Source organism: Crinia signifera, unplaced genomic scaffold, assembly GCF_055691185.1.
Source record: "Crinia signifera unplaced genomic scaffold, ASM5569118v1 HAP2_SCAFFOLD_436, whole genome shotgun sequence".
Taxonomy (NCBI): domain Eukaryota; kingdom Metazoa; phylum Chordata; class Amphibia; order Anura; family Myobatrachidae; genus Crinia; species Crinia signifera.
In genome coordinates this window covers 26055-46279 of record NW_028142329.1, presented here as the reverse complement: position 1 = coordinate 46279, position 20225 = coordinate 26055, and the positions used below count along the sequence as shown (strand labels likewise).

At 41.7% G+C, this 20225-nt stretch overlaps 17 non-coding genes across 17 annotated transcripts; all 17 read left to right on the top strand.

Moving 5' to 3' along the window:
• The first annotated feature begins 6018 nt into the window (after positions 1–6018).
• On the top strand, positions 6019–6159 carry LOC146055368 (U4 spliceosomal RNA). Its single transcript, XR_014468653.1, has one exon. It is a non-coding gene; the product is annotated as a U4 spliceosomal RNA (small nuclear RNA).
• Positions 6160–7635: 1476 nt separating this feature from the next.
• Positions 7636–7776, top strand: LOC146055350 (U4 spliceosomal RNA). The gene has a single exon (XR_014468637.1). It is a non-coding gene; the product is annotated as a U4 spliceosomal RNA (small nuclear RNA).
• Positions 7777–8313: 537 nt separating this feature from the next.
• On the top strand, positions 8314–8454 carry LOC146055437 (U4 spliceosomal RNA). Its single transcript, XR_014468715.1, has one exon. It is a non-coding gene; the product is annotated as a U4 spliceosomal RNA (small nuclear RNA).
• Positions 8455–8991: 537 nt separating this feature from the next.
• On the top strand, positions 8992–9132 carry LOC146055348 (U4 spliceosomal RNA). The gene has a single exon (XR_014468635.1). It is a non-coding gene; the product is annotated as a U4 spliceosomal RNA (small nuclear RNA).
• A 537-nt stretch (positions 9133–9669) lies between these two features.
• LOC146055338 (U4 spliceosomal RNA) lies at positions 9670–9810 on the top strand. The gene has a single exon (XR_014468626.1). It is a non-coding gene; the product is annotated as a U4 spliceosomal RNA (small nuclear RNA).
• A 537-nt stretch (positions 9811–10347) lies between these two features.
• Positions 10348–10488, top strand: LOC146055353 (U4 spliceosomal RNA). Its single transcript, XR_014468640.1, has one exon. It is a non-coding gene; the product is annotated as a U4 spliceosomal RNA (small nuclear RNA).
• Positions 10489–11955: 1467 nt separating this feature from the next.
• Positions 11956–12096, top strand: LOC146055347 (U4 spliceosomal RNA). The gene has a single exon (XR_014468634.1). It is a non-coding gene; the product is annotated as a U4 spliceosomal RNA (small nuclear RNA).
• A 537-nt stretch (positions 12097–12633) lies between these two features.
• LOC146055405 (U4 spliceosomal RNA) lies at positions 12634–12774 on the top strand. The gene has a single exon (XR_014468686.1). It is a non-coding gene; the product is annotated as a U4 spliceosomal RNA (small nuclear RNA).
• Positions 12775–13310: 536 nt separating this feature from the next.
• Positions 13311–13451, top strand: LOC146055346 (U4 spliceosomal RNA). Its single transcript, XR_014468633.1, has one exon. It is a non-coding gene; the product is annotated as a U4 spliceosomal RNA (small nuclear RNA).
• Positions 13452–13988: 537 nt separating this feature from the next.
• LOC146055380 (U4 spliceosomal RNA) lies at positions 13989–14129 on the top strand. The gene has a single exon (XR_014468664.1). It is a non-coding gene; the product is annotated as a U4 spliceosomal RNA (small nuclear RNA).
• Positions 14130–14665: 536 nt separating this feature from the next.
• LOC146055404 (U4 spliceosomal RNA) lies at positions 14666–14806 on the top strand. The gene has a single exon (XR_014468685.1). It is a non-coding gene; the product is annotated as a U4 spliceosomal RNA (small nuclear RNA).
• Positions 14807–15343: 537 nt separating this feature from the next.
• LOC146055328 (U4 spliceosomal RNA) lies at positions 15344–15484 on the top strand. Its single transcript, XR_014468617.1, has one exon. It is a non-coding gene; the product is annotated as a U4 spliceosomal RNA (small nuclear RNA).
• Positions 15485–16020: 536 nt separating this feature from the next.
• On the top strand, positions 16021–16161 carry LOC146055345 (U4 spliceosomal RNA). Its single transcript, XR_014468632.1, has one exon. It is a non-coding gene; the product is annotated as a U4 spliceosomal RNA (small nuclear RNA).
• A 537-nt stretch (positions 16162–16698) lies between these two features.
• LOC146055379 (U4 spliceosomal RNA) lies at positions 16699–16839 on the top strand. Its single transcript, XR_014468663.1, has one exon. It is a non-coding gene; the product is annotated as a U4 spliceosomal RNA (small nuclear RNA).
• A 536-nt stretch (positions 16840–17375) lies between these two features.
• Positions 17376–17516, top strand: LOC146055403 (U4 spliceosomal RNA). The gene has a single exon (XR_014468684.1). It is a non-coding gene; the product is annotated as a U4 spliceosomal RNA (small nuclear RNA).
• A 537-nt stretch (positions 17517–18053) lies between these two features.
• On the top strand, positions 18054–18194 carry LOC146055378 (U4 spliceosomal RNA). The gene has a single exon (XR_014468662.1). It is a non-coding gene; the product is annotated as a U4 spliceosomal RNA (small nuclear RNA).
• A 1474-nt stretch (positions 18195–19668) lies between these two features.
• Positions 19669–19809, top strand: LOC146055381 (U4 spliceosomal RNA). The gene has a single exon (XR_014468665.1). It is a non-coding gene; the product is annotated as a U4 spliceosomal RNA (small nuclear RNA).
• The last annotated feature ends 416 nt before the right edge of the window (positions 19810–20225 follow it).

Here is a 20225-nt window from a genome sequence, read left to right as displayed (position 1 = left end):
AACATTTGAGCATGTTAAGGATTCTAACTGACTGCATGACAGCTAAAGGTCACGAAAGATCACGTAGCTGCTCTATGCTTAACGAAGTGTGTGTAACAGTGAATGTCTCTTTATGTTCAATGCATGTGACGTCACAACAGCTGCTATTGCAGTAAGCTAGCTACAAGAATCATTCTTTTAGGATTATAGCGCTGACTTTAAAATTGTCTTTTTATTTTTCTTTTAGAAATCTGATCAGTATTTAAGTTGTATGTTTAATTTGTTTTTAAAAAACAATTATGTGACAGTAACATTTGTGTTTTTTGTCTCCTTAGTTAAAGATACGAGCTGACTGCTATTTTCTGTTCTCTTTTTATAGAATCATAGCAAACTTTTCAGTACAATTAAGTGTTTTTTTGTTTTTTTGCATATCAGATATTTCTTAATTTTCATTGGGTATTACTACTTGAATTTTTCCTTAAAGTAAGAAAATATGTGGATATATACACACATACTCAAACACATATGTGTGAATTTAATAAGAACTTAGTATTTGAAGGGAACGTTATACTTCTTTACTATGAAATTATTTGGAAATTTAGTTTTACATTAAAAATGCAGTGCTAAAATAAACACAGTTCCTATTGTTGTTCATATGTGACTATGTTATCTTTCATAGCCTAATATGAACAATGATACTTTACTGGAACATTGTCACAAGCCACAGAGTGGCTCATTCCTGTTTTAGGTATTTCGTTAGAAATTTTCTGTTTTGTGTTTAGTTTGTATGGTCTCTCTGGATTTAGCTGTCCAGGTTTTGCATTAGCTTTTGGGGTTTTGCCTTATTCACTTGTTCTTGTATTTGTGGGCACAGCTACTCCTATGGATCTATAGCTTGAGTGTTCTGTTAGGCTGCACAGGTGTAGCATGTGTGCTCATTAGTGGATTTTATAGTCTGTTTTGTGTCATTTGTGGGTATAGGCAGTTTCTCTCCCCGTCATCTATTACAGATTTTGCTGAAGTTATCTTCCCAGATTGGATCACATCCCAAGTACCAGACAAGCTGTGGTCTAAGGGGAAGATGGACACTGGCAAGCTGAACGTACAACCTGTCCAACTGCAACTAAAGCCAGGAGCAGTGCCAGTATCCGTAAAGCAATATCCACTGAATCCTGATCAAAGAGTCGCCATCACCAAGCAACTACAAGCTTATCTACAGTCCGGCATCCTTGTTCAAAGTAGATCTCCATGGTCGACGTCTTTGTTTCATGAATGATTCATGACCTTAGAGAGGTCAACAAGAGACTGTTAATTAATTGTCCCATTGTGCCTAATCCACACACCTTGCTGAATCAGATCCCACCATCAGGGGCCTGGTTTACGGTGATCGATCTGGCAAATGATGTGCCCATCACTAAAGACTCTCAAGAACTGTTATCTTTTACACATGATGGCAAACAATATTGCTGTACACAATTACCCTAGGGGGCTGCTAATAGTCCCAGTGACTACTCTGAAGCCATGTCACTGGTTCTCCAGGCTTGGAGACCCTTTTTTTCTCAGAAGAAACTCAGCTTATCCAGTATGTCGATGACCTCTTGTTAACTACTACAACTCAAGCCAAATGCCAACAGGAAACAGTGTCTCTACTCAAGTTCGTGGAAGAACAAGACTGCAGAGCTTCAAAAGAAAAACTACAGCTCTGTAAGCAAAAAGTCATCTATCTTAGACATTGTATCTCTCAAGGCATCAAACACCTGACAGAAGACAGAAAGCAGCTAATACTGCAAGCCAAAGTACCAAAGACTGTGAAACAAGTCAGGTCATTCCTGGGCCTGGTGGGCTATTTCAGAGACTGGATACCTCTTGCATCAGTTTACATGCAAACATTATGCAAGGCCATCAAAACAGAGGGTCCACATCCAACAGATGAAGACATGGCTCAAGCAATTCAGCAACTAAATTGGCCAGTGCTTCTTCACCTGCCTTAGGCCTGCCAGACTATTCTAAAACTTTTCACCTTATATTGTCATGAGGAAAGAGGACATGCTTTGGGAGTGTTAACACAGATCCACGGAACAAGACAAAGACCTCTTGCTTACTATTCCAGCAGGCTTGACAATATCAGCCAAGGATCACCTACATGTATTAAAGCTGTAGCAGCGGCTGCTGTATTGAAGTACAAGTGCATAGACATTGTTCGTAATTATGAACTAACTATACAAGTACCACATGCTGTTACAGAAATCCTACGACAAGCAAGAACCAAACATCTTTCAGCGGCTAGACTCACCAAGTACGAAGTGTCCCTATTGTGTGCAACCAACGTGACAATCTAGAGGTGCACTACCCTCAATCCTGCCACACTCTTACCAGCTCTGTTGCCGGAACAAAAGGAGTATGAACATCAATGTTCAAAAGGAGGGAGAATGAGGGGGACAAGCGCCTTCTGTCAGCACAGTATCATCTAACACAGCCCAGAGAATGGAAGTCGATACAGAAGCTGAAAGTGAGGACAAAAAAGGAAAATACTAATACTTAAAATTTTTCCCATGACTGTCTTGCTTTGATGGAACAAGAAACCCAGACAATGCCACACGTCCAAGATATGCCCATACCCAATGCTCATTACGAACTATATGTTGATGGGTCCAGATACTATGAAGATGGCAAGCCCTACACTGGATATGCCATCACTACCGATACTGAAGTAGTAACTTCTGGAGCCCTACCAGCACACTTATCAGCACAAGCAGCTGAACTTGTGGCCCTTACTAAAGCATTGGAGCACGCAGAGCATACAACAGCGAACATTTATACAGTTCCAGATACAGCTGGGGAGTGACAATGGACTATGGTTTGATCTGGAAAAGCAGAGACTTTTAAACAGATACAGGTAAACAGATACAGCACGCTGACCTCATTAAAAAACTTTTTCAAGCATTAATGAAGCCACACAAAGTTGCCATCATCAAGATTCAAGCACAGACAAAGAATCAAACAAAAGAAACAAGAGGAAACAATCTTGCAGATGCAGAAGCTAAGAGAGCAGCAAAAGCCCAGCCAGTAGAAGGAAGACACTACTTGGTTGTGACGGAAATGGAAGAACCACAACACATGGCAGATATGCAGCAATTAAAAGAAGTTCCAAGACCAAGTAGGTCCAGTGGAAAAAGCAGAGTGGCAAAGGAAAGGAGCGGCAAAAGATGAAGAAACAGAGCTCTGGAAAAAAAGATGAACTGTTATGTCTACCCAGAGTACTATACTCAGCCATGTGCCAAGTCACTCATGGACAGACCCACCTTGGGAAAGATCAAATGACTGCCATTACTAAAGAGAGATGGATTGCTCCGGGATTCCAATCAGCAGCAACACTTCATACACAAGCATGCTGGATCTCTGGAACAAGCAATCCAGGGATAAGAGTAAAAACTCCACAAAGGGCAATACCAAAAACAACAGCTCCTTTTCAGAGACTGCAGATTGACTACATTCAGAGGCCTAAGTATGGAATGTATGATGCACTTGTAATAGTGGACATTCTATCAAAATGGGTGGAGGCTTTCGCTGTAGCAAAGCCCACAGCAAGGAACACAGCTAAGAAAATCCTCTCAGAAATTGTCTGTAGATATGGTGTCCCAGATGTCATTGAGTCAGATGGGGGACACACTTTACAGATTCTACAGCAGAAAACAATCCGCATCATCTCCAGCCAGGAGATTGGGTGTATCTTAAGAGACATGTTCGGAAATCGCTTGAGCCCAGATATGATGGTCCATTTCAGGTCCTACTGACTGCACCAACATCAGTGAAGCTACAGGGGAGGGACACATGGATTCATGCCTCCCATTGTAAACGATTACAAAGTTAAGTTTGAAGATGCAGTTTGCTGAAATGTTATTGGGGCCCAAACCCGATAAAAGTCTATGGGGATGTATTATGTGTTTGGCAACCACAATAGTTGCAATAATATGGTTATGTACAATACTAGAGGCACCAGATTAAGTTAATAACAACAGTACAGTACAAGTTACCTCTATAGTCTATCCCAAACCACATTATGTGAAAAAAAGGGAAGTAATAAGCCCTAACCATGAATGTAGGAATGTATCACTCATCTCAAGGTGTATTTGAGAGTATTGTGGACAGCCACCTGAGGAAACATGCATAGAATGATGAAAGGCCCCTACTGGAGAAAACCAAAACATGTTGTTGCAATTGCATAATTTGGTAGGGAATGCCCTTAACACTACAAACTGTTGGATCTGCTCTCAAGGTCCTACCTCAGGAGGGGGAGGAGAGTGGACATTCGTCCCCATCATATTTGATGAATGAGACAGGAAGCAATTCCAACGAGTTTGTAATTGATAGTCTAACGACAGAAAGAGGATTGGATAACTTAAGGAGAATGTGGGACAACATACCTCCAATTCTCCCCAAAAGAATCTATATTATTTATGTGGGAAATATGCCTACAAGTGGTTTGTTTATGGCGACTATGGGAATTTCACCCTAGGATGCATAGTACCTGCAGCACAAGTGATAAATCATGAAGATCTAAAAATTATAGGACTATGTATACTTGCTTATATTGCTTTCAAGGTATTGATGTGTGTTTTCTCTATTTGTCTAAAACAGTGTCAGTCCGCAGCAACTACAACCAAGTTCAAAAAAACTCATATCTGGAAGGACACAGAAAGCAGAGAATCAGTCTATTCCGATGGATGTGAGCGAACAGCCAATTGCTCTCTGACGACAGGGAGAAGCTACCTTGTTCTCAGGGCTATAACCCACTAGAACCATCTGATGTGACTAATACTTTGCATAGTTAGGCAGTTTGAATTGTAAGATGTCCGACCACTATGAGTTTTCTTATATTTATAATAATTTTTGTATTTTTGACTTTGTTTACTACTGTATGTAAACAATGTAATCTCAATTGTAATGTTTAATTATTATAAAAAGGAGGGAGTAAATGATAGAGTTTATCTTACTCAACATTATATTACTTATTATACCATAGCATAATTCTTGTCAGTATTATAAAGACCCATATGTACTAGCATTATAATTATCTTGTGTACAGGAAGCTGAATGGGTTCAAATATATTCCTTCTGAGTTTCAGGTTCTGTAAATAAGTCAAAGTTACTAATGATACCCATATTAGGAAATACACTCTTCCATGTCATCGGAGATGGCATAGTAAAGTTACGTCAAACCAGTTATAGACTTTGTAACACCACACTAGGGGAGTGTAGCATGTGAACATGTATGTATTTGGTAATATCCCCTCCCATAAGGGGGAGGAATTATTTGTGTTACATGGTATAAGTATGTGACCAACGAGCTTTGGAACGGTACGGTGAATAAACCTGTTTGAAAGAGACCGTCTGCAGTCATTTCTAAGGCTCTGAGATATCTGCGTGCTCTGGAAAGGAAGGTCGCATTCCTAAAGCTTGCAATATAGTCAGCATTGGCAATTTTTGCTAGTCTCCCAGGAGACTATAAGATTTTGTAAAGGAAAGATGTGTTGGAGTTAGTCTATTTTCTTGAATCTTCTGTATGTTAAAAACCACAATTGACTGTGTCTTCCAGTTGCTGATTTTGAAGATTGGTTTAGAGATTAGTGTTTTTAATAAGACGTGTTGGAGTTAGTCTATATTCTTGCATCTTCTGTATATGAAAAACCACAATTACATCCGTGTCTTCCAGTTGCTGATTTTGAAGATTGATGTAGAGATTAGTGTTTTTATCTCTGTTTATCTGGAGATGTTCCAGAATTTTTGAATGCATTGTCATGCAAATTGGAGATAAATTCCTTACATATTTCTTACTATAGTGTGAGATATGAAAAAGCACTTGGGAACAGAAAATACAATTTCCTTGAAGTCATCACCCAGGAAGGTTTTGCCAGGTCTTGGACTCATTAGCATATACATTCCCATAATCCACTGCTCCTAGCCAGAGACTGTTTGTCTAGCCATGGTTGTAATGAGTTCTCTGTTGCACATGCTGATTGCTCCAGCCAAGCACCTATCAACTTTGCGCAGTGGAATTATCATAGCTTATGAGGTCAAACTGAGGCGTGATTATTGCTAGTTGAAAACTTTACCCAATACCCCGCCATGATGACTTGCAATATAGTCAGCATTGGCAATTTTTGCTAGTCTCCCAGGAGACTATAAGATTTTGTAAAGGAAAGATGTGTTGGAGTAAAGGCCCCCATACACTAGGGCGACTTGTCCTTAGGACAAGTCGCCCCCGACTTCCCCCTGAGCTTCCCCGGCTGCTCCCCGGGGGAGCTTGATTAGATTGGCACTTGATGTGCCATTTTTTACATGTGATAAATCGTCTCGATTTATCACATGTAAAAAACCCGGGGAGCAGGGGGGGGGCTAAGAGGTGAGAGCTGGTGGGAGCAGGGGGGCTGGGGACGCTGCGGGGGACAGCGTCTGTGCGGCGAGAAGGTAGAGGGAGCAGGGGGGGCTGGAGACGCTGCGGGGGACACGTCTGTGTCCCCCGCTGCTGGGGACAGCGTCTGTGCGGCGAGAAGGTAGAGGGAGCAGGGGGGGGCTGGAGACGCTGCGGGGGACACAGGCTGCATAGAGCCGGGCAGGGGGAGCCGGCCGGGAGCTGTCAGTAATGAATAAAAAAAAAAGCCCATACAATGAATGGGCAGCCTGTGATTGGCTGCTGAGCGCTCTCTCAGCCAATTGCTGACTGGCTGAGAGAGCGCTCAGCCAATCACAGGCCGCCCATTCATTGTATGGGCTTTTTTTTTTATTCATTACTGACAGCTCCCGGCCGGCTTCCCCTGCCCGGCTCTATGCCGCCTGTGTCCCCCGCAGCGTCTCCAGCCCCCCCTGCTCCCTCTACCTTCTCGCCGCACAGACGCTGTCCCCAGCAGCGGGGGACACAGACGTGTCCCCCGCAGCGTCCCCAGCCCCCCCTGCTCCCTCCACCGCCCCACTAGGTCCCAAGTCGGGTGGTCGGACGTGCAGCAGGTCCGACCACCCGACGCAGATCCGATGCGCACGGGACCGCGCATCGGATCTGAGGGGACATCAAAACTAGCCGATTTTGGTCCGATTTCGGCCAGATCCGACTGATCTGGCTGAAATCTGACCAAAATCGGCTAGTGTATGGGGGCCTTTAGTCTATTTTCTTGAATTTTCTGTATGTGAAAAACCACAATTGGCTGTGTCTTCCAGTTGCTGATTTTGAAGATTGGTTTAGAGATTAGTGTTTTTAATAAGACGTGTTGGAGTTAGTCTATTTTCTTGCATCTTCTGTATATAAAAAACCACAATTACATCCGTGTCTTCCAGTTGCTGATTTTGAAGATTGATGTAGAGATTAGTGTTTTTATCTCTGTTTATCTGGAGATGTTCCAGAATTTTTGAATGCCTTGTCATGCAAATTGGAGATAAATTCCTTACAACTTTTGCTACCATAGTGTGAGATATGAAAAAGCACTTGGGAACAGAAAATACAATTTCCTTGAAGTCATCACCCAGGAAGGTTTTGCCAGGTCTTGGACTCATTAGCATATACATTCCCATAATCCACTGCTCCTAGCCAGAGACTGTTTGTCTAGCCATGGTTGTAATGAGTTCTCTGTTGCACATGCTGATTGCTCCAGCCAAGCACCTATCAACTTTGCGCAGTGGCATTATCATAGCTTATGAGGTCAAACCGAGGCGTGATTATTGCTAGTTGAAAACTTTACCCAATACCCTGCCATGATGACTTGCAATATAGTCAGCATTGGCAATTTTTGCTAGTCTCCCAGGAGACTATAAGATTTTGTAAAGGAAAGATGTGTTGGAGTTAGTCTATTTTCTTGAATCTTCTGTATGTGAAAAACCACAATTGACTGTGTCTTCCAGTTGCTGATTTTGAAGATTGGTTTAGAGATTAGTGTTTTTAATAAGACGTGTTGGAGTTAGTCTATTTTCTTGCATCTTCTGTATATGAAAAACCACAATTACATCCGTGTCTTCCAGTTGCTGATTTTGAAGATTGATGTAGAGATTAGTGTTTTTATCTATGTTTATCTGGAGATGTTCCAGAATTTTTGAATGCATTGTCATGCAAATTGGAGATAAATTCCTTACAATTTTTGCTACCAGAGTGTGAGATATGAAAAAGCACTTGGGAACAGAAAATACAATTTCCTTGAAGTCATCACCCAGGAAGGTTTTGCCAGGTCTTGGACTCATTAGCATATACATTCCCATAATCCACTGCTCCTAGCCAGAGACTGTTTGTCTAGCCATGGTTGTAATGAGTTCTCTGTTGCACATGCTGATTGCTCCAGCCAAGCACCTATCAACTTTGTGCAGTGGCATTATCATAGCTTATGAGGTCAAACCGAGGCGTGATTATTGCTAGTTGAAAACTTTACCCAATACCCCGCCATGATGACTTGCAATATAGTCAGCATTGGCAATTTTTGCTAGTCTCCCTGGAGACTATACGATTTTGTAAAGGAAAGATGTTTTGGAGTTAGTCTATTTTCTTGAATCTTCTGTATGTGAAAAACCACAATTGACTGTGTCTTCCAGTTGCTGATTTTGAAGATTGGTTTAGAGATTAGTGTTTTTAATAAGACGTGTTGGAGTTAGTCTATTTTCTTGCATCTTCTGTATATGAAAAACCACAATTACATCCGTGTCTTCCAGTTGCTGATTTTGAAGATTGATGTAGAGATTAGTGTTTTTATCTCTGTTTATCTGGAGATGTTCCAGAATTTTTGAATGCATTGTCATGCAAATTGGAGATAAATTCCTTACAATTTTTGCTACCAGAGTGTGAGATATGAAAAAGCACTTGGGAACAGAAAATACAATTTCCTTGAAGTCATCACCCAGGAAGGTTTTGCCAGGTCTTGGACTCATTAGCATATACATTCCCATAATCCACTGCTCCTAGCCAGAGACTGTTTGTCTAGCCATGGTTGTAATGAGTTCTCTGTTGCACATGCTGATTGCTCCAGCCAAGCACCTATCAACTTTGCGCAGTGGCATTATCATAGCTTATGAGGTCAAACCGAGGCGTGATTATTGCTAGTTGAAAACTTTACCCAATACCCTGCCATGATGACTTGCAATATAGTCAGCATTGGCAATTTTTGCTAGTCTCCCAGGAGACTATAAGATTTTGTAAAGGAAAGATGTGTTGGAGTTAGTCTATTTTCTTGAATCTTCTGTATGTGAAAAACCACAATTGACTGTGTCTTTCAGTTGCTGATTTTGAAGATTGGTTTAGAGATTAGTGTTTTTAATAAGACGTGTTGGAGTTAGTCTATTTTCTTGCATCTTCTGTATATGAAAAACCACAATTACATCCGTGTCTTCCAGTTGCTGATTTTGAAGATTGATGTAGAGATTAGTGTTTTTATCTCTGTTTATCTGGAGATGTTCCAGAATTTTTGAATGCATTGTCATGCAAATTGGAGATAAATTCCTTACAATTTTTGCTACCAGAGTGTGAGATATGAAAAAGCACTTGGGAACAGAAAATACAATTTCCTTGAAGTCATCACCCAGGAAGGTTTTGCCAGGTCTTGGACTCATTAGCATATACATTCCCATAATCCACTGCTCCTAGCCAGAGACTGTTTGTCTAGCCATGGTTGTAATGAGTTCTCTGTTGCACATGCTGATTGCTCCAGCCAAGCACCTATCAACTTTGCGCAGTGGCATTATCATAGCTTATGAGGTCAAACCGAGGTGTGATTATTGCTAGTTGAAAACTTTACCCAATACCCCGCCATGATGACTTGCAATATAGTCAGCATTGGCAATTTTTGCTAGTCTCCCAGGAGACTATAAGATTTTGTAAAGGAAAGATGTGTTGGAGTTAGTCTATTTTCTTGAATCTTCTGTATGTGAAAAACCACAATTGACTGTGTCTTCCAGTTGCTGATTTTGAAGATTGGTTTAGAGATTAGTGTTTTTAATAAGACGTGTTGGAGTTAGTCTATTTTCTTGCATCTTCTGTATATGAAAAACCACAATTACATCCGTGTCTTCCAGTTGCTGATTTTGAAGATTGATGTAGAGATTAGTGTTTTTATCTCTGTTTATCTGGAGATGTTCCAGAATTTTTGAATGCATTGTCATGCAAATTGGAGATAAATTCCTTACAATTTTTGCTACCAGAGTGTGAGATATGAAAAAGCACTTGGGAACAGAAAATACAATTTCCTTGAAGTCATCACCCAGGAAGGTTTTGCCAGGTCTTGGACTCATTAGCATATACATTCCCATAATCCACTGCTCCTAGCCAGAGACTGTTTGTCTAGCCATGGTTGTAATGAGTTCTCTGTTGCACATGCTGATTGCTCCAGCCAAGCACCTATCAACTTTGCGCAGTGGCATTATCATAGCTTATGAGGTCATACCGAGGCGTGATTATTGCTAGTTGAAAACTTTACCCAATACCCTGCCATGATGACTTGGAATATAGTCAGCATTGGCAATTTTTGCTAGTCTCCCAGGAGACTATAAGATTTTGTAAAGGAAAGATGTGTTGGAGTAAAGGCCCCCATACACTAGGGCGACTTGTCCTTAGGACAAGTTGCCCCCGACTTCCCCCTGAGCTTCCCCGGCTGCTCCCCGGGGGAGCTTGATTAGATTGGCACTTGATGTGCCATTTTTTACATGTGATAAATCGTCTCGATTTATCACATGTAAAAAACCCGGGGAGCAGGGGGGGGGGCTAAGAGGTGAGAGCTGGTGGGAGCTGGGGACGCTGCGGGGGACAGCGTCTGTGCGGCGAGAAGGTAGAGGGAGCAGGGGGGGCTGGAGACGCTGCGGGGGACACGTCTGTGTCCCCCGCTGCTGGGGACAGCGTCTGTGCGGCGAGAAGGTAGAGGGAGCAGGGGGGGCTGGAGACGCTGCGGGGGACACAGGCTGCATAGAGCCGGGCAGGGGGAGCCGGCCGGGAGCTGTCAGTAATGAATAAAAAAAAAAGCCCATACAATGAATGGGCAGCCTGTGATTGGCTGCTGAGCGCTCTATCAGCCAATTGCTGACTGGCTGAGAGAGCGCTCAGCCAATCACAGGCCGCCCATTCATTGTATGGGCTTTTTTTTTATTCATTACTGACAGCTCCCGGCCGGCTCCCCCTGCCCGGCTCTATGCCGCCTGTGTCCCCCGCAGCGTCTCCAGCCCCCCCTGCTCCCTCTACCTTCTCGCCGCACAGACGCTGTCCCCAGCAGCGGGGGACACAGACGTGTCCCCCGCAGCGTCCCCAGCCCCCCCTGCTCCCTCCACCGCCCCACTAGGTCCCAAGTCGGGTGGTCGGACGTGCAGCAGGTCCGACCACCCGACGCAGATCCGATGCGCACGGGACCGCGCATCGGATCTGAGGGGACATCAAAACTAGCCGATTTTGGTCCGATTTCGGCCAGATCCGACTGATCTGGCTGAAATCTGACCAAAATCGGCTAGTGTATGGGGGCCTTTAGTCTATTTTCTTGAATTTTCTGTATGTGAAAAACCACAATTGGCTGTGTCTTCCAGTTGCTGATTTTGAAGATTGGTTTAGAGATTAGTGTTTTTAATAAGACGTGTTGGAGTTAGTCTATTTTCTTGCATCTTCTGTATATAAAAAACCACAATTACATCCGTGTCTTCCAGTTGCTGATTTTGAAGATTGATGTAGAGATTAGTGTTTTTATCTCTGTTTATCTGGAGATGTTCCAGAATTTTTGAATGCCTTGTCATGCAAATTGGAGATAAATTCCTTACAACTTTTGCTACCATAGTGTGAGATATGAAAAAGCACTTGGGAACAGAAAATACAATTTCCTTGAAGTCATCACCCAGGAAGGTTTTGCCAGGTCTTGGACTCATTAGCATATACATTCCCATAATCCACTGCTCCTAGCCAGAGACTGTTTGTCTAGCCATGGTTGTAATGAGTTCTCTGTTGCACATGCTGATTGCTCCAGCCAAGCACCTATCAACTTTGCGCAGTGGCATTATCATAGCTTATGAGGTCAAACCGAGGCGTGATTATTGCTAGTTGAAAACTTTACCCAATACCCTGCCATGATGACTTGCAATATAGTCAGCATTGGCAATTTTTGCTAGTCTCCCAGGAGACTATAAGATTTTGTAAAGGAAAGATGTGTTGGAGTTAGTCTATTTTCTTGAATCTTCTGTATGTGAAAAACCACAATTGACTGTGTCTTCCAGTTGCTGATTTTGAAGATTGGTTTAGAGATTAGTGTTTTTAATAAGACGTGTTGGAGTTAGTCTATTTTCTTGCATCTTCTGTATATAAAAAACCACAATTACATCCGTGTCTTCCAGTTGCTGATTTTGAAGATTGATGTAGAGATTAGTGTTTTTATCTCTGTTTATCTGGAGATGTTCCAGAATTTTTGAATGCCTTGTCATGCAAATTGGAGATAAATTCCTTACAACTTTTGCTACCATAGTGTGAGATATGAAAAAGCACTTGGGAACAGAAAATACAATTTCCTTGAAGTCATCACCCAGGAAGGTTTTGCCAGGTCTTGGACTCATTAGCATATACATTCCCATAATCCACTGCTCCTAGCCAGAGACTGTTTGTCTAGCCATGGTTGTAATGAGTTCTCTGTTGCACATGCTGATTGCTCCAGCCAAGCACCTATCAACTTTGCGCAGTGGCATTATCATAGCTTATGAGGTCAAACCGAGGCGTGATTATTGCTAGTTGAAAACTTTACCCAATACCCCGCCATGATGACTTGCAATATAGTCAGCATTGGCAATTTTTGCTAGTCTCCCAGGAGACTATAAGATTTTGTAAAGGAAAGATGTGTTGGAGTTAGTCTATTTTCTTGAATCTTCTGTATGTGAAAAACCACAATTGACTGTGTCTTCCAGTTGCTGATTTTGAAGATTGGTTTAGAGATTAGTGTTTTTAATAAGACGTGTTGGAGTTAGTCTATTTTCTTGCATCTTCTGTATATGAAAAACCACAATTACATCCGTGTCTTCCAGTTGCTGATTTTGAAGATTGATGTAGAGATTAGTGTTTTTATCTCTGTTTATCTGGAGATGTTCCAGAATTTTTGAATGCATTGTCATGCAAATTGGAGATAAATTCCTTACATATTTCTTACTAGAGTGTGAGATATGAAAAAGCGCTTGGGAACAGAAAATACAATTTCCTTGAAGTCATCACCCAGGAAGGTTTTGCCAGGTCTTGGACTCATTAGCATATACATTCCCATAATCCACTGCTCCTAGCCAGAGACTGTTTGTCTAGCCATGGTTGTAATGAGTTCTCTGTTGCACATGCTGATTGCTCCAGCCAAGCACCTATCAACTTTGCGCAGTGGCATTATCATAGCTTATGAGGTCAAACCGAGGCGTGATTATTGCTAGTTGAAAACTTTACCCAATACCCTGCCATGATGACTTGCAATATAGTCAGCATTGGCAATTTTTGCTAGTCTCCCAGGAGACTATAAGATTTTGTAAAGGAAAGATGTGTTGGAGTTAGTCTATTTTCTTAAATCTTCTGTATGTGAAAAACCACAATTGACTGTGTCTTCCAGTTGCTGATTTTGAAGATTGGTTTAAAGATTAGTGTTTTTAATAAGACTTGTTGGAGTTAGTCTATTTTCTTGCATCTTCTGTATATGAAAAACCACAATTACATCTGTGTCTTCCAGTTGCTGATTTTGAAGATTGATGTAGAGATTAGTGTTTTTATCTCTGTTTATCTGGAGATGTTCCAGAATTTTTGAATGCATTGTCATGCAAATTGGAGATAAATTCCTTACAATTTTTGCTACCAGAGTGTGAGATATGAAAAAGCACTTGGGAACAGAAAATACAATTTCCTTGAAGTCATCACCCAGGAAGGTTTTGCCAGGTCTTGGACTCATTAGCATATACATTCCCATAATCCACTGCTCCTAGCCAGAGACTGTTTGTCTAGCCATGGTTGTAATGAGTTCTCTGTTGCACATGCTGATTGCTCCAGCCAAGCACCTATCAACTTTGCGCAGTGGCATTATCATAGCTTATGAGGTCAAACTGAGGTGTGATTATTGCTAGTTGAAAACTTTACCCAATACCCCGCCATGATGACTTGCAATATAGTCAGCATTGGCAATTTTTGCTAGTCTCCCAGGAGACTATAAGATTTTGTAAAGGAAAGATGTGTTGGAGTTAGTCTATTTTCTTGAATCTTCTGTATGTGAAAAACCACAATTGACTGTGTCTTCCAGTTGCTGATTTTGAAGATTGGTTTAGAGATTAGTGTTTTTAATAAGACGTGTTGGAGTTAGTCTATTTTCTTGCATCTTCTGTATATGAAAAACCACAATTACATCCGTGTCTTCCAGTTGCTGATTTTGAAGATTGATGTAGAGATTAGTGTTTTTATCTCTGTTTATCTGGAGATGTTCCAGAATTTTTGAATGCATTGTCATGCAAATTGGAGATAATTTCCTTACATATTTCTTACTAGAGTGTGAGATATGAAAAAGCGCTTGGGAACAGAAAATACAATTTCCTTGAAGTCATCACCCAGGAAGGTTTTGCCAGGTCTTGGACTCATTAGCATATACATTCCCATAATCCACTGCTCCTAGCCAGAGACTGTTTGTCTAGCCATGGTTGTAATGAGTTCTCTGTTGCACATGCTGATTGCTCCAGCCAAGCACCTATCAACTTTGCGCAGTGGCATTATCATAGCTTATGAGGTCAAACCGAGGCGTGATTATTGCTAGTTGAAAACTTTACCCAATACCCCGCCATGATGACTTGCAATATAGTCAGCATTGGCAATTTTTGCTAGTCTCCCAGGAGACTATAAGATTTTGTAAAGGAAAGATGTGTTGGAGTTAGTCTATTTTCTTGAATCTTCTGTATGTGAAAAACCACAATTGACTGTGTCTTCCAGTTGCTGATTTTGAAGATTGGTTTAGAGATTAGTGTTTTTAATAAGACGTGTTGGAGTTAGTCTATTTTCTTGCATCTTCTGTATATGAAAAACCACAATTACATCTGTGTCTTCCAGTTGCTGATTTTGAAGATTGATGTAGAGATTAGTGTTTTTATCTCTGTTTATCTGGAGATGTTCCAGAATTTTTGAATGCATTGTCATGCAAATTGGAGATAAATTCCTTACAATTTTTGCTACCAGAGTGTGAGATATGAAAAAGCACTTGGGAACAGAAAATACAATTTCCTTGAAGTCATCACCCAGGAAGGTTTTGCCAGGTCTTGGACTCATTAGCATATACATTCCCATAATCCACTGCTCCTAGCCAGAGACTGTTTGTCTAGCCATGGTTGTAATGAGTTCTCTGTTGCACATGCTGATTGCTCCAGCCAAGCACCTATCAACTTTGCGCAGTGGCATTATCATAGCTTATGAGGTCAAACCGAGGCGTGATTATTGCTAGTTGAAAACTTTACCCAATACCCCGCCATGATGACTTGCAATATAGTCAGCATTGGCAATTTTTGCTAGTCTCCCAGGAGGCTATAAGATTTTGTAAAGGAAAGATGTGTTGGAGTTAGTCTATTTTCTTGTAACTTCTGTATGTGAAAAACCACAATTGACTGTGTCTTCCAGTTGCTGATTTTGAAGATTGGTTTAGAGATTAGTGTTTTTAATAAGACGTGTTGGAGTTAGTCTATTTTCTTGCATCTTCTGTATATGAAAAACCACAATTACATCCGTGTCTTCCAGTTGCTGATTTTGAAGATTGATGTAGAGATTAGTGTTTTTATCTCTGTTTATCTGGAGATGTTCCAGAATTTTTGAATGCATTGTCATGCAAATTGGAGATAAATTCCTTACATATTTCTTACTAGAGTGTGAGATATGAAAAAGCGCTTGGGAACAGAAAATACAATTTCCTTGAAGTCATCACCCAGGAAGGTTTTGCCAGGTCTTGGACTCATTAGCATATACATTCCCATAATCCACTGCTCCTAGCCAGAGACTGTTTGTCTAGCCATGGTTGTAATGAGTTCTCTGTTGCACATGCTGATTGCTCCAGCCAAGCACCTATCAACTTTGCGCAGTGGCATTATCATAGCTTATGAGGTCAAACCGAGGCGTGATTATTGCTAGTTGAAAACTTTACCCAATACCCTGCCATGATGACTTGCAATATAGTCAGCATTGGCAATTTTTGCTAGTCTCCCAGGAGACTATAAGATTTTGTAAAGGAAAGATGTGTTGGAGTTAGTCTATTTTCTTAAATCTTCTGTATGTGAAAAACCACAATTGACTGTGTCTTCCAGTTGCTGATTTTGAAGATTGGTTTAAAGATTAGTGTTTTTAATAAGACTTGTTGGAGTTAGTCTATTTTCTTGCATCTTCTGTATATGAAAAACCACAATTACATCTGTGTCTTCCAGTTGCTGATTTTGAAGATTGATGTAGAGATTAGTGTTTTTATCTCTGTTTATCTGGAGATGTTCCAGAATTTTTGAATGCATTGTCATGCAAATTGGAGATAAATTCCTTACAATTTTTGCTACCAGAGTGTGAGATATGAAAAAGCACTTGGGAACAGAAAATACAATTTCCTTGAAGTCATCACCCAGGAAGGTTTTGCCAGGTCTTGGACTCATTAGCATATACATTCCCATAATCCACTGCTCCTAGCCAGAGACTGTTTGTCTAGCCATGGTTGTAATGAGTTCTCTGTTGCACATGCTGATTGCTCCAGCCAAGCACCTATCAACTTTGCGCAGTGGCATTATCATAGCTTATGAGGTCAAACTGAGGTGTGATTATTGCTAGTTGAAAACTTTACCCAATACCCCGCCATGATGACTTGCAATATAGTCAGCATTGGCAATTTTTGCTAGTCTCCCAGGAGACTATAAGATTTTGTAAAGGAAAGATGTGTTGGAGTTAGTCTATTTTCTTGAATCTTCTGTATGTGAAAAACCACAATTGACTGTGTCTTCCAGTTGCTGATTTTGAAGATTGGTTTAGAGATTAGTGTTTTTAATAAGACGTGTTGGAGTTAGTCTATTTTCTTGCATCTTCTGTATATGAAAAACCACAATTACATCCGTGTCTTCCAGTTGCTGATTTTGAAGATTGATGTAGAGATTAGTGTTTTTATCTCTGTTTATCTGGAGATGTTCCAGAATTTTTGAATGCATTGTCATGCAAATTGGAGATAATTTCCTTACATATTTCTTACTAGAGTGTGAGATATGAAAAAGCGCTTGGGAACAGAAAATACAATTTCCTTGAAGTCATCACCCAGGAAGGTTTTGCCAGGTCTTGGACTCATTAGCATATACATTCCCATAATCCACTGCTCCTAGCCAGAGACTGTTTGTCTAGCCATGGTTGTAATGAGTTCTCTGTTGCACATGCTGATTGCTCCAGCCAAGCACCTATCAACTTTGCGCAGTGGCATTATCATAGCTTATGAGGTCAAACCGAGGCGTGATTATTGCTAGTTGAAAACTTTACCCAATACCCCGCCATGATGACTTGCAATATAGTCAGCATTGGCAATTTTTGCTAGTCTCCCAGGAGACTATAAGATTTTGTAAAGGAAAGATGTGTTGGAGTTAGTCTATTTTCTTGAATCTTCTGTATGTGAAAAACCACAATTGACTGTGTCTTCCAGTTGCTGATTTTGAAGATTGGTTTAGAGATTAGTGTTTTTAATAAGACGTGTTGGAGTTAGTCTATTTTCTTGCATCTTCTGTATATGAAAAACCACAATTACATCTGTGTCTTCCAGTTGCTGATTTTGAAGATTGATGTAGAGATTAGTGTTTTTATCTCTGTTTATCTGGAGATGTTCCAGAATTTTTGAATGCATTGTCATGCAAATTGGAGATAAATTCCTTACAATTTTTGCTACCAGAGTGTGAGATATGAAAAAGCACTTGGGAACAGAAAATACAATTTCCTTGAAGTCATCACCCAGGAAGGTTTTGCCAGGTCTTGGACTCATTAGCATATACATTCCCATAATCCACTGCTCCTAGCCAGAGACTGTTTGTCTAGCCATGGTTGTAATGAGTTCTCTGTTGCACATGCTGATTGCTCCAGCCAAGCACCTATCAACTTTGCGCAGTGGCATTATCATAGCTTATGAGGTCAAACTGAGGTGTGATTATTGCTAGTTGAAAACTTTACCCAATACCCCGCCATGATGACTTGCAATATAGTCAGCATTGGCAATTTTTGCTAGTCTCCCAGGAGACTATAAGATTTTGTAAAGGAAAGATGTGTTGGAGTAAAGGCCCCCATACACTAGGGCGACTTGTCCTTAGGACAAGTGGCGCCGACTTCCCCCTGAGCTTCCCCGGCTGCTCCCCGGGGGAGCTTGATTAGATTGGCACTTGATGTGCCATTTTTTACATGTGATAAATCGTCTCGATTTATCACATGTAAAAAACCCGGGGAGCAGGGGGGGGGCTAAGAGGTGAGAGCTGGTGGGAGCAGGGGGGCTGGGGACGCTGCGGGGGACAGCGTCTGTGCGGCGAGAAGGTAGAGGGAGCAGGGGGGGCTGGAGACGCTGCGGGGGACACGTCTGTGTCCCCCGCTGCTGGGGACAGCGTCTGTGCGGCGAGAAGGTAGAGGGAGCAGGGGGGGCTGGAGACGCTGCGGGGGACACAGGCTGCATAGAGCCGGGCAGGGGGAGCCGGCCGGGAGCTGTCAGTAATGAATAAAAAAAAAAGCCCATACAATGAATGGGCAGCCTGTGATTGGCTGCTGAGCGCTCTATCAGCCAATTGCTGACTGGCTGAGAGAGCGCTCAGCCAATCACAGGCCGCCCATTCATTGTATGGGCTTTTTTTTTTATTCATTACTGACAGCTCCCGGCCGGCTCCCCCTGCCCGGCTCTATGCCGCCTGTGTCCCCCGCAGCGTCTCCAGCCCCCCCTGCTCCCTCTACCTTCTCGCCGCACAGACGCTGTCCCCAGCAGCGGGGGACACAGACGTGTCCCCCGCAGCGTCCCCAGCCCCCCCTGCTCCCTCCACCGCCCCACTAGGTCCCAAGTCGGGTGGTCGGACGTGCAGCAGGTCCGACCACCCGACGCAGATCCGATGCGCACGGGACCGCGCATCGGATCTGAGGGGACATCAAAACTAGCCGATTTTGGTCCGATTTCGGCCAGATCCGACTGATCTGGCTGAAATCTGACCAAAATCGGCTAGTGTATGGGGGCCTTTAGTCTATTTTCTTGAATTTTCTGTATGTGAAAAACCACAATTGGCTGTGTCTTCCAGTTGCTGATTTTGAAGATTGGTTTAGAGATTAGTGTTTTTAATAAGACGTGTTGGAGTTAGTCTATTTTCTTGCATCTTCTGTATATAAAAAACCACAATTACATCCGTGTCTTCCAGTTGCTGATTTTGAAGATTGATGTAGAGATTAGTGTTTTTATCTCTGTTTATCTGGAGATGTTCCAGAATTTTTGAATGCCTTGTCATGCAAATTGGAGATAAATTCCTTACAACTTTTGCTACCATAGTGTGAGATATGAAAAAGCACTTGGGAACAGAAAATACAATTTCCTTGAAGTCATCACCCAGGAAGGTTTTGCCAGGTCTTGGACTCATTAGCATATACATTCCCATAATCCACTGCTCCTAGCCAGAGACTGTTTGTCTAGCCATGGTTGTAATGAGTTCTCTGTTGCACATGCTGATTGCTCCAGCCAAGCACCTATCAACTTTGCGCAGTGTCATTATCATAGCTTATGAGGTCAAACCGAGGCGTGATTATTGCTAGTTGAAAACTTTACCCAATACCCTGCCATGATGACTTGCAATATAGTCAGCATTGGCAATTTTTGCTAGTCTCCCAGGAGACTATAAGATTTTGTAAAGGAAAGATGTGTTGGAGTTAGTCTATTTTCTTGAATCTTCTGTATGTGAAAAACCACAATTGACTGTGTCTTCCAGTTGCTGATTTTGAAGATTGGTTTAGAGATTAGTGTTTTTAATAAGACGTGTTGGAGTTAGTCTATTTTCTTGCATCTTCTGTATATAAAAAACCACAATTACATCCGTGTCTTCCAGTTGCTGATTTTGAAGATTGATGTAGAGATTAGTGTTTTTATCTCTGTTTATCTGGAGATGTTCCAGAATTTTTGAATGCCTTGTCATGCAAATTGGAGATAAATTCCTTACAACTTTTGCTACCATAGTGTGAGATATGAAAAAGCACTTGGGAACAGAAAATACAATTTCCTTGAAGTCATCACCCAGGAAGGTTTTGCCAGGTC